Source organism: Vicia villosa, unplaced genomic scaffold, assembly GCF_029867415.1.
Source record: "Vicia villosa cultivar HV-30 ecotype Madison, WI unplaced genomic scaffold, Vvil1.0 ctg.000283F_1_1, whole genome shotgun sequence".
Taxonomy (NCBI): Eukaryota; Viridiplantae; Streptophyta; class Magnoliopsida; order Fabales; family Fabaceae; genus Vicia; species Vicia villosa.
Genome location: NW_026705121.1, coordinates 1,214,267 through 1,230,835, shown reverse-complemented (window position 1 = coordinate 1,230,835; position 16,569 = coordinate 1,214,267).

Sequence of the window (16,569 nt, the reverse complement as noted above, 5' to 3'; positions counted from 1 at the left end):
GATAATTTTGAATGAACATGTGCATTTGAATATGATTGATGTTTACCAGGAAAAACAGGAATAGCATTCAGGAAATGTCCCAATTATCTGGACATCATTCCATCAGAAGAAAATCCCCAAGAGAAACACATTTCTCAGCAAATTCCTCAAAAAGATTTTCTCTTCAAAAGAAGTCTTATACCCCAGCAGGGTTGTTCCAGATTACTATCTTCAGAAGGTGTGATCCCCGCACCCGGACTTGGTCAGATAGTGCATCGGAGGATTATGCATCTTCCTCATTCCCATTTGAAAGGGCATCAGAACTTCCAGCTACCTTTCATTCCCAAGTGATAGTCAAAGATCCTTCAACAGAGTACCGTGGTTCTCAAAGAATTTCCCCAGCCGAGGGTACTCAAACAAGACAAAAGATCATCAACAATCACAATATAGTCATATCCAGATGACTGGCGGAAATTTATTTTCCCAAATAGAAGCTTGACATCACATTCATACATCATACATCATACATCACATTCATACATCACACATTCATATTCACATTCATACATCATGCATCATGTGCATATTCATACGCATATTCATACACAACATAACATGCATATTTCTCCGAGAATATCTCACATTACATGCATCATAAACATTGCATATCACTAACTTGATTTTTCAGGCAGACGGATATCTTCGACAAAGATGTTCTCAATCACATGCAGTGTTCACCTGAATTCCATGAACGGTTCTCTCAGATATGATCAAGCCGAAGATTCATTCTGATCACTAACCAACTCGAAAACAGGCATTACAGATCTAAAGCGATACCTCAGACGGTTCCAGAACGATCTAGCATCAAAGATCTAAAGCGATACCTCACACGGTTCCAGAACGATCTACTATCAAAGATCTAAAGCGATACCTCAGACGGTTCCAAAACGATCTAGCATTGCAGATCTAAAGCGATACCTCAGACGGTTCCAAAACGATCTAACATTGCAGATCTAAAGCGATACCTCAGACGGTTCCAGAACGATCTACTATCGAAGATCTAAAGTGATACCTCAGACGGTTCAAGAACGATCTAACATCAAAGATCTAAAGCTGATACCTCAGACGGTTCCACAATGATCAAAATCTAAAGCGAAAAAACTTTGGACAAGTTCCGTAGCAATCATCCTCCTAGACTTAAAGCGGTAACCTTGGGCGGTTCCGAAACAGTCAACACAAAGACTTTCAAATCCTTCATCAAGATATAATCAATGGATTCATTCTGATGAACAAACCATCAACCCATTTACCAGGTGGCATCTGAAAGCCCATCTCAGGTAATGTTTCAATCTGCCAACAACATTTCGCAGACGACATTCAAATGCAACTTCCAACATCTCTTCTGATCAAGGTAAGTGCAAATTTTCAGGGCATCTAAATATTCAATCATCTTCTACCTTCAGATTTCAGACAATCTCTTCAGGTTTAAGAAGATTGAATAGGGGCAACTAGTATACCCCAAAATTTGCCCGCATCATTTTTCAAGAAAACTCCAATCTGGAAATTAAGAGTCTCATATAATCATGGATTTTTATTTCAACAAATATCCTGACATATGAAATACTTAGTTTTTAGAATTTTTCTTATACAGTAATTTGGCTTGCAGTTGAATTTATTCTTACGCAAACGCCAAATGCTGTTTATTACTTCACACATGCTATTTATTTATTTACAGATAAATAGTACTGACACAATTGGTACAGAGTTAAATCTTTTTGCAGGCGCAGAATCAGGAAACTCAGACTGTACTGGTAACAAGTAGATTATTATTATCTTTTGTTTCCCACTAATTTTTGTACTATATTCCATTATTTTCAAAAATCTTTTCAAATCTCTTTTCCAAAAATCAAATCCTAACTTTATTCTCTACATCTCCCTTTTTCCCAACACTATCATACACTTTCTTTCAAATCTTACTCCCACTCAAATTTTCCTTTTGTACGGAATCACATCATTCCCCAACGTCTCTATCCTTCTTTCCACTCTATAAATACCTCTCATTTTTTCATAAAAATCTCACATCAAATTCTAATTCATCTCTCAAATTTCTACTTCATAATCCATCCTTTCTTCTTCCCCGACAAAATGGCGAAGCGGTGGGAAACGTGTTTTCTTATGATCATCACCATTGCTACGGTGATCATGTCTTTCTTCTGTCTGCATAGCCCGGAACACTGTGGACCTGGGATGCTTATGCTCCCAATCATCTACATATTACTATTTGTAGCATGGGTTATCAATCGTCATTCTTAAAATTTTCCGTATTTCTTATTTCTTAAATGTACCGTTTATTCGTACTGTTCAATATAGTATGTAATATTTGTACTGTCAGTATTAAATGTTGTACTATTTGTCATAATATTGCTTAATTACTCAGATAATATTTTGTGTGTTTTCTGCCAGTCAAATATTCATTTTTCTGTGCATTAAATGATTTTCAGGGTTATTATTGGTAATTTTGCCCGCATACAGTAAATATTAAGTTATTTATTATGTCTGTGTTTTTTTAACAAGTCATGTAAATAAACTTTCATTTTTCACATAAAACAAAAACAAAAACAACAAAAAAGAAAATTAACTTTGACTGTTGATTTTTCACTCTAACTGTTACGTCAATACCTGAACAGTCAGTTGACAGCCAAACTGCTGGCAGTACAATTCTCAGTGTTTTGTACCATCAATCAAATCAATCTTTCACAATTCAAAATTCCAAGATTTTTGTTCTAGAAGTCTTCTGAATATCACGCGATTAGCAGAGACTCAACACTGCACAAAAATCAAGTACGCTTAACTGTCTCCTACACAAACAGTCCCTGACTAGGGTTTTCTTGTTTTTACAGGAGAAACAAGTTTTTAAGACCTCAAATGGATTTCATGCACATCCATATATCTCAAAGTACCATCATACAAATTTTCAAACTTAAATTCACTCAGACGCACCGTCAGCAGCTCAAACAGTCAACAGACGACCCGTTTGACCAAAAAAGTCAACAGACAGTCAAAAAATGAAATTTTTTGTCAAAGTCCATATTTTGTCAAAGGATTCATCATTTGATCATTGGATGATCATAATTCATCAAGGAAAGATCAAAAATCAACAAAACCCTAAGATTCAAAATTAGGGTTTTTACCTGAAAAGTCAACTCAACTTTGACTGGTCATAACTCTCTCATCCTTCATCTAAAAAATTCAAACCAAAGCTCATTTTGAAGGAAATTCAATTATCTTTCAAATGCAATTGATCCCATGGTCATTGCATTCACCATTTGAAAAATATGATCAAAGACATTACAGGTCATTTTCAAAGTCAACAAAAAGACACTTTTTTCAAAAGGACACACAAGGAGCATCAAAAATCATTTTGACATGAGACCAAAGGCATTGGTTAGAGGACTCTTTTAGGTTTCCAAAAAGTGCAAGATCTCCTTCATATGACAAAAATTGAGGGATTTACACCTTGTTGAAGTTGGCTAAATTTTGGAAAATGCATAAAACCAACATTGCTCAAAAATGCATTTTTTCCAAATGGGGCCAAGTTTTCATGGTTCAAACATGTATGCCATGTTATTATGGGCCTCCCACGACCAAGACAAGGCCCATACCATTTTTATTCATTTTTTGCTTGATTTTATCTTATTTTAAGATTAAATTAAAAGGAAAAATGAATGGATAATGGTTAGCTTACAATCTAAGCATGACTCACCCAAGGAATCTTCATTTTTCTGCAGAGAATTGAAGAGCAAGGCAAGTGCATTGAAGAGAAGAAGACTTGGTCAATAATTCAAAGCTTTTTAATATAAAAAAATCAAGAATTCCACAAAGGCAACTAGATGCTTCTTAGCTTCAATTCTAAGCACTTCAATGCTTATAAATAGGCTAGCATACTTTAGTAACAAAGGGAGAACGAATTCAGTAGCATTCATAAGCACATAGCACTCTTGTAACAACTTGTAATTTTCAAAGAAACTTGAAATTCGAATTTTAAGTTTCAGTCAATTTCAATACAAAATAAACATTCAAACATCATCTCTGAGCTTCACTGAAACAATTCCAATCATTTCCAAGTCTTAAACCTCATTGATTCGAGCTATAGAGGCCACGGTTTGTTCAAACTAAAACCAACTTATATCTCATAACACACGCATATTTAACAAGATGTAGATGCATAATTGTGTTTGGTTTGAAGCTCTGGTCGTTTCTGGAGCTTCAATTGGATTTTAATGGCTGTTTGTAGCATATACCATTTTAGGGTTTTCTTAGCTCAAAATTAGGGTTCTTCATTAGGGCCAAAGTTAAAGCAAATTAAGGGCATGGTTACATTCAGTGGGACAAGACGAGTTGAATGGTACCATCGCGCCTAATTTCTATGCCTGTTTACCCCTATTCGTTATTTTGCAGAATTAGGGTTCATCAATTATAGCGCTTTTGCATAAAAGCGCTGTTGAAAGTGGCGTCTGGAGGTTGAAGATGATGCGTGTCCTCCTCCTATTGGCTGGCACGCGCGCGCAGTTTTTTTAAATTTCCCACTAATCAAGTGTTTTGCAGGTACACTGAGTGCCATGCGCCTCAAAATCTGAACCATCTGATCCACTATCCATCCAATCCAACGCGCCAGATCATGCAGCTGCATCATGTTCCTTCATTCAATTTCCACATCTGATCAGTATCCTTTTATTTTTTATTTCTATTTTAATTTCTTTGCAAAATTAATTAAAAATAGTTTTAAAAATCCAAAAAATACACAAAAAATATTTTTAGACTTCTAAAATAATATATTATTTTCTGAAATAAAAATATTTTATTTTTCTTCAAAATTTCAATATTTTGCATAATTAATTAGTATATATTTATATATTTGCTTCTTAATTATTCTAACCAATCAAAAAATCATAAAAAAAATGTTCTTAATGTTAAATATTGTTTATATATTATAAACTAATTTTGTACATATTTTGAATAATTTTCTCTTTAAGTTTTAATTATTTGTATAATTATTTGCATAATTATGTTTTAATTAGCTTAATCAATTTCAAATCAAATTTCAAAAATTCAAAAAAAATTAGTTTTGTTTTAAAATTAATTGACAAATATTTTGTACATATTTTAAACTTAATTTCTAGGTTTAAATCTATTTTCATCTTTTTTTTCATTTTGATTTAATTAATCATACATTAATTATAATTAAAATAAATCATAAAAAATCCAAAAACATGCCTTTTATTTTCCTTGCAATTTAAATTCCTAGATAAATGTATAGGGTGTCAAAATCATGTAAATAGGCTTAGTTTACATTTCCTGCACAATCGATGTAATAGCGTAGATTTACTTTCCGCACTTTACATTTCCGCATTTTAATTTCCAGCAAATATAAACTGCGTGTATGTCAAAGATAAAATTGAACCGTTAGATCACTAACTTCAAAGATAAAATATCTGAATACAAACAGAATCACACTTGCACCTCTTAAGGTAATCCCTTCTCATTCTTTTCAAAATCAAAGTCAAAATTCCATTGTTTTGAGTACAAAATCGAACCTTTTGTTTGTATCCGGTGAAAGGATAGATTTTTAAAGGAAATAGGATAAAGACCTTACAACTCAGGGTAGACCTCCTAGTTTGCTTGCTCAAATCAAAACAAACAAAATTCTCATACACTGTTGTTTTTCAAAACTTTCCAAAAAGACAATATTTTGTATGCATCCAAACACGGATCATTACAAAGTTAACGTTCTTTTCAAAACATCTTTCGAAAGATAAACAAGCATTTTGTATACATCCGCACAAGGATCATTACAAATTCAATTTACAAAAGTATTTGAAACCACATATGAGCATTCTAAAGCAATTGAAAAGTGATCGAAAAACAAGTGAGCTAAGCAAACTTAAGAGCCCATGGATAACCATGGATACAAAGGGTGCTAACACCTTCCCTTTGTATAACCTACCCCCTTACCCAGAATTTCTTAAAGGTCTTTTTTCTGTTTCTTTTATAAACCTTTCCTTAATTGGATAAAATAAAAGGTCGGTGGCGACTCTGTGAATTTTCAAAAAAATGCGAAAGCATTAAGCGATAAAAAAAGAGTCAGTTCACGTATCTCTCCCGAACAGAGGTATGGCCCGAATAAAAACGGAGGTCCACACCCGGTATTGGGATCTGTTCATCACTCATCTACGTTAAAAGACACAAACCAATCTCTTTTTTTCTTCCTAAGGGCAATGTTATTTCCGCTCGAATGCATCGTAGGTCGATCCCTTATGCAAGAGCGCGAACGTTAACTCCGCCCAACTAAAAAACACAAAAACAAACAGAAAATCTTGAGCCGAGCTACGGTAACTCTGATTCCTGAAAAGGATACGTAGGCAGCGGGGTAGGGCCCGTGCGAGTACAATTCTTTCTTTTCCCTATATTTTGCATTCATTCGCATATAGACATAGATATAGTACACACCCTTTAGATAGAAACAAACATAGGTGGATACCATCGAGTACGATGGGCGTGAGGGGTGCTAGTACCTTCCCCTTGCGTAACCGACTCCCGTACCTAGATTCTCTGGTCGCTAGACCTTGTTCTTATCCTTTGCTAGGTTTCTTGATATTCCTTTCCCTTATGGGATAAATATATTGGTGGCGACTCTGTTCATTTTTCGCGAGTGTGCGACAACGCCCACAAGGTCGCTTTCGAAAAGAGAACCACTAAGGGGCGTCATCTCGCTGCCATGACGCCAAAAGACCAGGACCTTACTTTGGAAGAGGCTCTGCAAAAATACTTGTTGTTGTTCTTCAGATGTAAAAAGTTCACTCCCGATTTGGCCCCGATCGCCTTTAGACCACATGGGCCAGAGTGGTTTACTAGAGCCTTCCCTCCAACGGATTCTTCCCTTCTCAATGAGTCGAAAGCTATCTGGCAAGCTTTCTTGACTCCCAATTTGATTGCTACCAGGTTGCATCCTAATAGGGGTGTGAAGCTGTTATGCTATCAACCCAACTTGGTGGCTAGGAAATTTGGGTTATGCCAACCAGTGCCTCGCTGTTTCTACAATCCCAAAGACACCATGGTGATGTGGGACCTCAGTTATTCTGAGGAGGAGTGTGTCAGGATCTTGGTCCATTTTGCTAGCTACGCTCCCATCATGAACCTTTTGGGCTTCAACCCCCTATTCTATACCACCAAAGAGTTCTATGCATGGTACAACATTCTACACGCTAAGGCGTATGGGGGCATTGTCTCCTTCAAGAAACTACTGGCAGAGACCTTTGGTGTCATGAAGCAAAAATTTCAACAAGGTACGGACTTGCCCGACTCTGAAGGTTTTTTTAAAGCCTTTCTTACTTTCTCCTTTTTCCTTGTCGCTTGGACCTATGTGTCATACCCCAATTTTTGACCCTAAGATCATATATCATTCATATCCCAAATCATTAATCAAGAGCTTCACTTGGAAGTTCTGTTTGTGGTGTTGCACTCACCTCATCAACAAGAGGAACCATCAAGCACCAATGATTGTTTATCTTGTATGCATATTATACTAACCCAAATACCAAAAATATTGCTTTGTTTCTTTGTATGCTTTTGTTTTGTAGGTACTAAGCCAAGACATCCATAAGCAAGGCATTTTCCACATTTTTGACAGCATGAAATCGATTTCCCTCTTGGGTAAATCGATTTCCCTGCAGCAATTTTCAACAAAATCACATTCTGGACAGCATGAAATCGATTTCCCTCCTGGGTAAATCGATTTCCCTAGTGTATTTTGCGCCAAATTCTCTTCTGGAACAGAGTGAAATCGATTTCACTCCTGGGGAAATCGATTTCCTTGGGGCGAAATTAAAAAAAAAATAGAGAGGGAAGCTTGATTTGATTTTGGCACCTATTTTCTTTGACCATTTTTGTCAATTTACCAATTTGCCACCTCACCAAAGTTAATTCCCTTCATTAATTCCATTTTAACCTCATTTTTCCATTTAAACACCAATTAAACACAAGATTTCCACCATATCCCTCGAGATGAGAATCAGATGGCTGATGCATTAGCCACATTGTCCTCCATGTACAAAGTGAACTTTCATAATGAGGAACCTCGAATTACAATCAGGCGTCTTGATAGACCTGCTCATGTATTTGCAATTGAGGAATCGACAGATGAAAAACCTTGGTATTTCGATATTAAGCATTTCCTTCAGACTCAAGAGTACCCACTTGGGGCATCAAATAAGGATAAGAAAACTTTGAGGAGATTGGCTGGCAGTTTCTTCATCAATGCTAATGTTTTGTATAAGAGAAATTATGACATGGTTTTGCTCAGATGCGTGGATAGACACGAAGTAGACATGTTGATGCATGAAATTCATGAAGGTTCTTTTGGTACTCATGCCAATGGACATTCGATGGCTAAAAAGATGCTTAGAGCAGGTTACTATTGGCTGACAATGGAATCTGATTGCTACAAATTTGTAAAGAAGTGTCATAAGTGCCAAGTGTATGCTGACAAGATTCATGTGCCTCCGACACTTCTCAATGTCATTTCCTCTCCATGGCCTTTCTCTATGTGGGGTATCGATATGATTGGCATGATTGAACCCAAGGCTTCGAACGAACATCGATTCATCCTGGTAGCAATCGATTACTTTACCTAGTGGGTAGAAGCTGCTTCATATGCTAATGTGACAAAGCAAGTTTTGGTCAGATTTATCAAGAACAACATCATCTGCCGATATGGTGTACCGAGCAAGATCATCACTGATAATGTCTCGAATCTGAATAATAGCATGATGAGAGAACTATGTGAAAGTTTCAAAATTGAACATCACAACTCTTCGCCTTATAGGCCAAAGATGAATGGAGCTGTTGAAGCAGCAAATAAGAATATTAAGAAGATTGTGCAAAAGATGGTTGTTACGTACAAGGACTGGCATGAGATGCTCCCATTTGCTTTGCATGGGTACCGTACATCTGTTCGTACTTCAACCGGGGCAACCCCCTTTTCTTTGGTTTATGGTATGGAAGCAGTGCTCCCTATTGAGGTTGAGATTCCATCATTGAGAGTTTTAATGGAAACCAAGTTATCTGAGGCTGAGTGGTGTCAGAGCAGGTTTGATCAATTGAATTTGATAGAAGAAAAGAGAATGACGGCTTTATGCCATGGTCAGCTATACCAGAAAAGAATGAAGAAAGCTTTTGATAAGAAGGTTCGACCTCGTGTATTCAGAGAAGGCGACCTCGTGTCTCTACACTCTCATTTCTCAAGCTTGGAGAGCCAAAAAATTGCTTGCAAATTCATTTCTCACCCTTTCCAAAACCCTCACCCAAAGTTCATTCTCATAGAATTAGTGAGATTCACATTGAATCTTACTAATTTTGAACTAAACCTTCTACATTTCACTCTTTTCTTTGTTTGTTCATCTCCAATTTTGAAGGATCTACACACTTTGTGCTTGTTCTTGAAGCTACTCCAAGATTTTTGTTCAAGAAGTGGTAATTTGCTAAATCCATGATGTAGATCTTTATTGTTTTGGTTTAATGCATCTTAGATGCTACATTGATGATATTTGCTGGTTTTGTGATGGAAATTTCGTGCTCAAGTTGATGTGTGACCATAAGGTGTTTGTATATTTGTTCAAATCAAGTTTCATGCCTTTAAATGATGTTTTTGCTGAAATTTGCACTGGTGAAATCGATTTCCTTAAGGCTGAAATCGATTTCATGCTGTACGTAACTTGTTTTTTTTGAAAACTGCACTATGGAAATCGATTTCCCCCTGCATGAAATCGATTTCCTGCTGAGCAGAATGTGTTTTTTTGCCTTTTTTTGACTTGTTTTTGGTTCTAACTCATCTTCTACTCCTTTCTTTTGATATTTTCTTTGAATCACAAGTTAGAGGCCTAATTTCTCTCTAATTTCAATGGACTTAGGGCGTCGATAGGATGAGAATCCAAATCCGCAAAATTAAGTGATTGAAATTATGGACGAAAGGAGTTTTTAATGTGGTTCCATCTTTTGTTTCTCTTTATTTTGATCGATGAAAGTCTTAATACCTTGAGAATTCTTATGGATTCTTGGTAAAGACTAGATCACTCACCATTTTTCTTTTCGTGCGGTATTGCTTTCGGAGAGTGATCTACATATCGCTTCTCTCGCATGCATTAGCACATAAAGTTTTGATCGGCCTCGTTGTAGGGTGATTTCTACATAAATCACTTGGCGATCTGCTTAACATAGCGCAATATTTCGTGTCCCGAATAAAAAAGATCAAATATGGAAGAGAATTGTATGCGGTTGATTTAAGACTTATGGAGGTTTATCGTGTAGTCGCTATAATTTTATCAAGCTTCTGATAAATGTCCATTGAATTTAAATCCGAGAACATCCTTCACTCACCATCCATCTTAATTACTAACTTTGATAACATACTTGACAAGTTTCAAGATGGTTATCTTTAACATCTAACAACTAACTTTAATTTCCGCAATTTATTATATTACTCTTTATTTCTTGCTTTATGCTTTATCATTTCATCATATTTACATTCCGCTATTTTCTCTTTGTCCACTTGGACACTATGTTTATGTTTCCGCTATTTTCTTTTTGTCCACTTGGACCATACTTTACTTTTACGCTAAAACACTAATAATCAACAAAAATATAAAAAACGTTTAAGGCTCTCTTTCGGACTATTGGTTACTATCCCGAGCATTATGGAGATTCGGACTTATGGACTTAGTGCCTCTAGACCCCTATTATGTTGTTACTATGCTGTTATTCTGTCTGTCTGGCATTGGATTGTTGTCTGTTTGCGTATGCAGGTATTTCCTTGAAATTCCTTGATGGTTAATTCCAAGGCATTGAGATAAGGATTTTACCCGAAAACAGCCGTTACTCTGCCTGATTTTTGTCAGAATTTTAATGTGCTTAATGCAAAGTGGTGCTAAGATAATAAGTTCATCTGGATCCCCAAGTAATGTGTTGGTTTAGTGTTCGATATTCCAAAGGATGGGAAATCTACCTTGACTCATAATGTCAAGTGTTGGCTTCTTCTTCGGTTAGACCGTTCTTTTCCTTAGCTTTTATTTTACGCATTAGGATAGCCTCTTCATCTCCTCCCCTTCTTTAATTTTCAAAATCTTCTCCCTTTTTCCAATACCTTCTTATGTTTGCAACCTTTTCAAAACCTTTCTTTTAAAAATATCTTTTGCCCTTAGTGGCTTTTCTTCAAAAGTTTAGACACTGTTAATTGTCGAAACGAGTGGTTATACCCCACGATTTTGAAATTGATTCATATAATGAGATCTTTTCCGCGTGAGAGAGCTAGTGGCATACTCGTTGATTTTATCCGAGTTGGAGTCCTTCTTTCATTCGCGATGCAAAGAACTCATTTGTTCTCATGCTCAAGATCAATGGCTGAGTATTTCTCTCCGACGACGATAAAGTGTTTATTCGTTTTTAAATGTTTTCCCTTTAAGCGGAACTACATTATCTCTGACTTCTCCATTGCACCGAGGAGGTATGTAGGCACAAGGCTTAACGTCTTGCCGAGCTTATTTTAAAAATAAAACAAACCCTTTTCTTAGCACACACGACACAGATTTTCAAAAAGGTTCCTGTGGAGTACCACGGATATGAGGGGTGCTTAAAACCTTCCCCTTGTATAATCAACACCCGTACCTAAGATCTCTTCTTTTTGTTTTAAAAACAAACTTTGGGTTTTTTCTTTCTTTTCCCTTTTCCTTTGGAAATAATAAAGCGCGGTGGCGACTTTCACTGAAGTATTGAGTCGAGTCAATTCCATGGCTTCGATCTCAGATTTTCCCCGCTACAGAAAAATGGCGACTCTGCTGGGGATCCAGTTTTAAGTGTGTTAAGCCTATTTTTGTTTATCTGTGTGTTTTTTGTATATATTGTTGTGTGCTTTGTTTGCTTATCTTCTTTTTTTTTCTTTTTGGTGCTCGATGGTTCCTCTGTGATGAGATAAAGTTCTAACCCGGACTTTTGTGAGTAACTTGAGATAGGAGGTGGTAAGACCAATAGTCGCATGTCAGGAGCAATCCTTACCATGAGCGTCATATGGTGGAACCCCAATCAGTGGAGGCCTCATGGAAGGTAGTAGAGGTTGTTACGAACCATCGTGATAACGCTATTAATTTCAACAGTGAGTGTCCATAGAAGCTGAATGGCCTAGAACCTTTTTAACCCATCTAAGCTTTTTTAGGATGTAGTGCAGAAACAAGATCAAGTACCAATTTGAGCTTGTTGTCATGCGATACTATGCTCAGACGAGGTCTTTTTAGGCATATTATTGGCGCCCATGAGCAATTGTGCGTGCCAGTAATATCCGATGGAAGATTGAAAACTCTGGGAACCTTTGTAGAACCCGATTGGCAGGTATAAAATTCCCTAGATCACACCTTGTGGGATGGGTAGACCCATGGCTCCATGCTCGTGATGTCGAACCTTTGGACCTGGACTGTATGATTTTGTGTGATTTGATATGATCTTGTGTGCTCTTGATTGTGATTGATGCATAAACCATGCATTCATGCATTCATAAAATGACCTTTACAATTGGTTTTCAAGGAACTTAGAGACATTTTTTGTAAACATCACAGGTACTATGGATCAAAAGAGAAGCATCAAGAAGTACACTTTCAGGAATTCAAGTGCAAAGGAATTGAAAGAGCTAGCAACTTTGGTTCCTAATCTTGACAACTTCAAAAACCGTTATGGGAAATTGATCTCTATCTTGAAGACCAAAGTGGAAAAGGGAATTCTTGAGACTCTTGTGCAGTTTTATGATCCGGTTTATCATTGTTTCACCTTTCCGGATTATCAGCTTATGCCCACTTTGGAGTATTCTTATTGGATTGGTTTGCCAGTTACGAATGATATACCGTTTAGTGGTCTAGAGAAGGAGCCTCAGGTTGATGAGATAGGAGAGCTTCTTCATTTGAAGATATCAGATGTGAAAGCAAACATGACCAAAAAAGGAGGAATTTGGGGGTTGACTTCTAAGTTCTTGATCGGAAAGGCTTCTATGTTGGCTAGTAAAGGAAGTATGATTGCTTTTGAGACATTTTTGGCCTTGCTCATCTATGGTTTGGTACTCTTTCCCAACATTGACCACTTTGTCGATGTTAATGCTATTCGGATTTTCATGATTGGGAATCCTGTGCCTACTTTGCTTGGGGATACTTATCATTCCATTCACTATAGGATTGATAAGAAAGGTGGACTTATCAACTGTTGCACTCCTTTGCTCTATAAGTGGTTTATTTCGCACTTACCTCAGACTAAGAATTTCTTGAACAATCCTGATGGTCTCTCTTGGTCTCAGAAGATCATGCCTCTTACTAATGGGAATATCCATTGGTACAATCCTGCTTATGACATTGGCGAGATTATTGATAGTTGTGGAGAATTCCCTAATGTACCTCTTCTTGGTATACAAGGAGGAATTACCTACAACCCCGTTCTTGCAAGGCGTCAATTTTGTTACCCCATGAAGGAGCGACCCACTAGTATTCTTGTGTCAGGAATCTTCTATCTTAATCAAGATGGAAATTCGGATATGAGAAATCGGTTTGTGCGTGCTTGGCACCATGTTGATATGAAGAGACATTTGGGAAAGAAGCAATGTGGTTCTCTCAAAGACTATACTGAATTGGGTTCAAGCTAGAGCTCACACTTTTCAGATGCCTTACTTACTCGAGGAGCCTTCTCTACTCATTACTCCACCTTTGTCTTCCACTATTCCTGTCGAAAGTAGTGAGGAGCATCTAGAGCTCATAGCTAAGATGAGAATGGAAAGAGATGCTTGGGAGAAGAAGTTTCATGCTTCAGAAATGGAGAATAAAGAGTTGAAGATACATTTGAAAGAAAAGGATGAAATGCTTGATATCCAAGATGGTTGGTTAATGGAGAAGGATGATCAGATCCGTCATCAAGAAGAGCTACTTAAACAACATGGAGAAAAGCGAAACTGACAACAAGAAGATTCAGTTGCATGGAAGGAAGTTGCTGATAAGCTGATGGTCGAGAATGCTCATTTGAAGGCCTTTTATGAAGATGAGTTGGAGAAGCTCCGTAGGAAGCTGCAGAAAGGAGTTGGATCTTCGTCAGAAGTGTTCCCTTCTAGTTTTTAGCTTTTCCTTTGTTTTATAATCTTGGATCTTTGAATCCTTTTGTATGCTTTTCCATTACTAATGAAAGAATGATGTTATGTTTTATGTTGTTTTTGTTAATGTTTACAATTAATGTCTTAAAGTTCCTTGAAAACCAAAAATAAAAATCATTTGCATTAAATTTCATGCATCATTCCGCATTTTGGTCTTGCTTCCGAGAGTATTCCTGAGGTCTTATTCAGTTTTCTTCATACAGAATCAAGTTGTCTCACCGGTATAACACTCGAGCTAACTGCAAGAAGAAGATGGAAGGTCTTAAATAAGAGAATCGTGAGCTACGCGAAGAGGTTGTTACTTTGAGATCTGGTGTGGATCGTCTCACTGCTCTAGTTGAGACATTGATGGCTGCTCATAATCAGAATCAGATTCAGGTTCCTCCTCCCAATGCCCAAGCTCAGGGTCGACCACTGTGATTTCTGAAATTACTGCTAAAACAATTCCTGTTGTTCCTGTTGGTGCTACTCAACAACGTATGCCTAATGGATATCCCTGGGGTATGCCTGAAGGTTATTTGTCTGTTCCTGAGATGACTCGTCCGTTGACTCCTGTTATGGTCAACATGTCTCCTATTGTTCATACTGGTCCTTTTGTCCCGGAGCCCATTTATGATGTTGCTCCAAGTGAAATTCAAGACAGGATGGATGGTTTCCAAGATCAGTTTGAAGAATTGCAGAAAGAGATGAAAGCCCTGCGTGGGAAAGAACTGTTTGGAAAGAATGTGCATGATCTTTGCCTTGTTCCCAATGTAAAAGTACCTGCTAAGTTCAAGCTTCCTTAATTTGAGAAGTATAAAGGAAATTCTTATCCTCAGGCACATCTGGTGATGTATGTAAGGAAGATGTCCACTCACACTGATGATCAACGTCTGTTGATCCATTATTTCCAAGACAGTTTGACTGGAGCTGCTTCTAAGTGGTATATGGGCCTTGATAGTACCCATATTCGCACTTTCAATGACTTAGCTGAGGCATTTGTGAAGCAATACAAGTATAATGTGGACATGGCTCCTGATAGGGATCAATTGCGAGCTATGATGCAGAAAGAGACGGAATCCTTCAAGGAATATGCTCAGAGATGGCGTGAGGTTTCCGCCCAAGTGATTCCTCCGATGGAAGAAAAAGAGATGACTAAGATTTTCCTGAAGACTCTTGGTCCATTTTACTATGAGAAGATGATTGCAAGTGCTCCTGTAGACTTCACCGAAATGGTGGGTATGGGTGTCAGGCTGGAAGAAGCTGTGCGAGAAGGCCGTTTGGTTCGGAATGATAATTCAGCTGGTGGTGTGAAGAAGTATGGTTCTTCATTCCAAAAGAAGAAGGAATCAGATACTAATGCTGTTTCTCATGGGAGGAATAGTCGATTTAGAAATCAATCTCAACAAGTGGCGTCAGTAACTCCTGTTGTGAATTCAGTGCCTGTAGCTCCTGGTAATCAACAACCAGCAAGGCGGAATCCGTATCCTCGAGTTAATATTGATCCTATCCCCATGGCGTACACTGAACTGTATCCTGCACTAATTCATAAGAAGTTGGTTCAACCAAGGTCACCACCTCCTGTTCTAGAGAAACTCCCTTGGTGGTACAAAGCTGATGCCACTGGTGCTTTTCATCAGAATGCTCTTGGGCATGATTTGGAAAATTGTTGGTCTCTGAAGAATGAAGTTCAGATATTGGTTCGTTCTGGTATGCTTTCCTTCCGTGATATTGGCCCAAATGTGCAGAACAATCCATTGCCAACTCATGAAGCGTCTGCTGTGAATATGGTGTATGGGTGCCACTCTGTGTGAGTATAGCCATTATGAGCATAATCATGCTGCTTGTAGGATTTGTTCGGTCAATCCTCGAGGATGTTATATTGTGAGAAGAGATTTACAAAAGATGATAGATCAAAGGCTCATTGAGATTCTGAGGGATAGAGATGAAGATGATGTCAATGTGATTGAGCCATGCTTTGAAATCCCGGAATGTGTAGAGATTGGTTTTTATGGCAAAGCTGTTGTAGAACCTCTTGTGATATGTTTGCCTGAATATGTACCTTATAGCTCTGATAAGGTTGTACCTTACAGATATAATGCCACCATGCTGGAAGCTGGAAAAGAAGTCGAGATTAAGCCTCTGTCTTCTGTTGGGAACATAGCAGATGTTAGTAGAGTAACTAGAAGCGGACGAGTTTTTACTCAACCCCAAGCAGTTGTGGATGTCCAGAGGAATTCTACTCAAGTGCCTGTGAATGATGTGACGAAAGTGAATGTTGGGTCATCTTCGGGAAAGGAGATGGATGAGATTTTGAAGCTTATCAAGATGAGTGATTATAAGATCGTGGATCAGCTACATCATACTCCGTACAAGATCTCTATGATGGA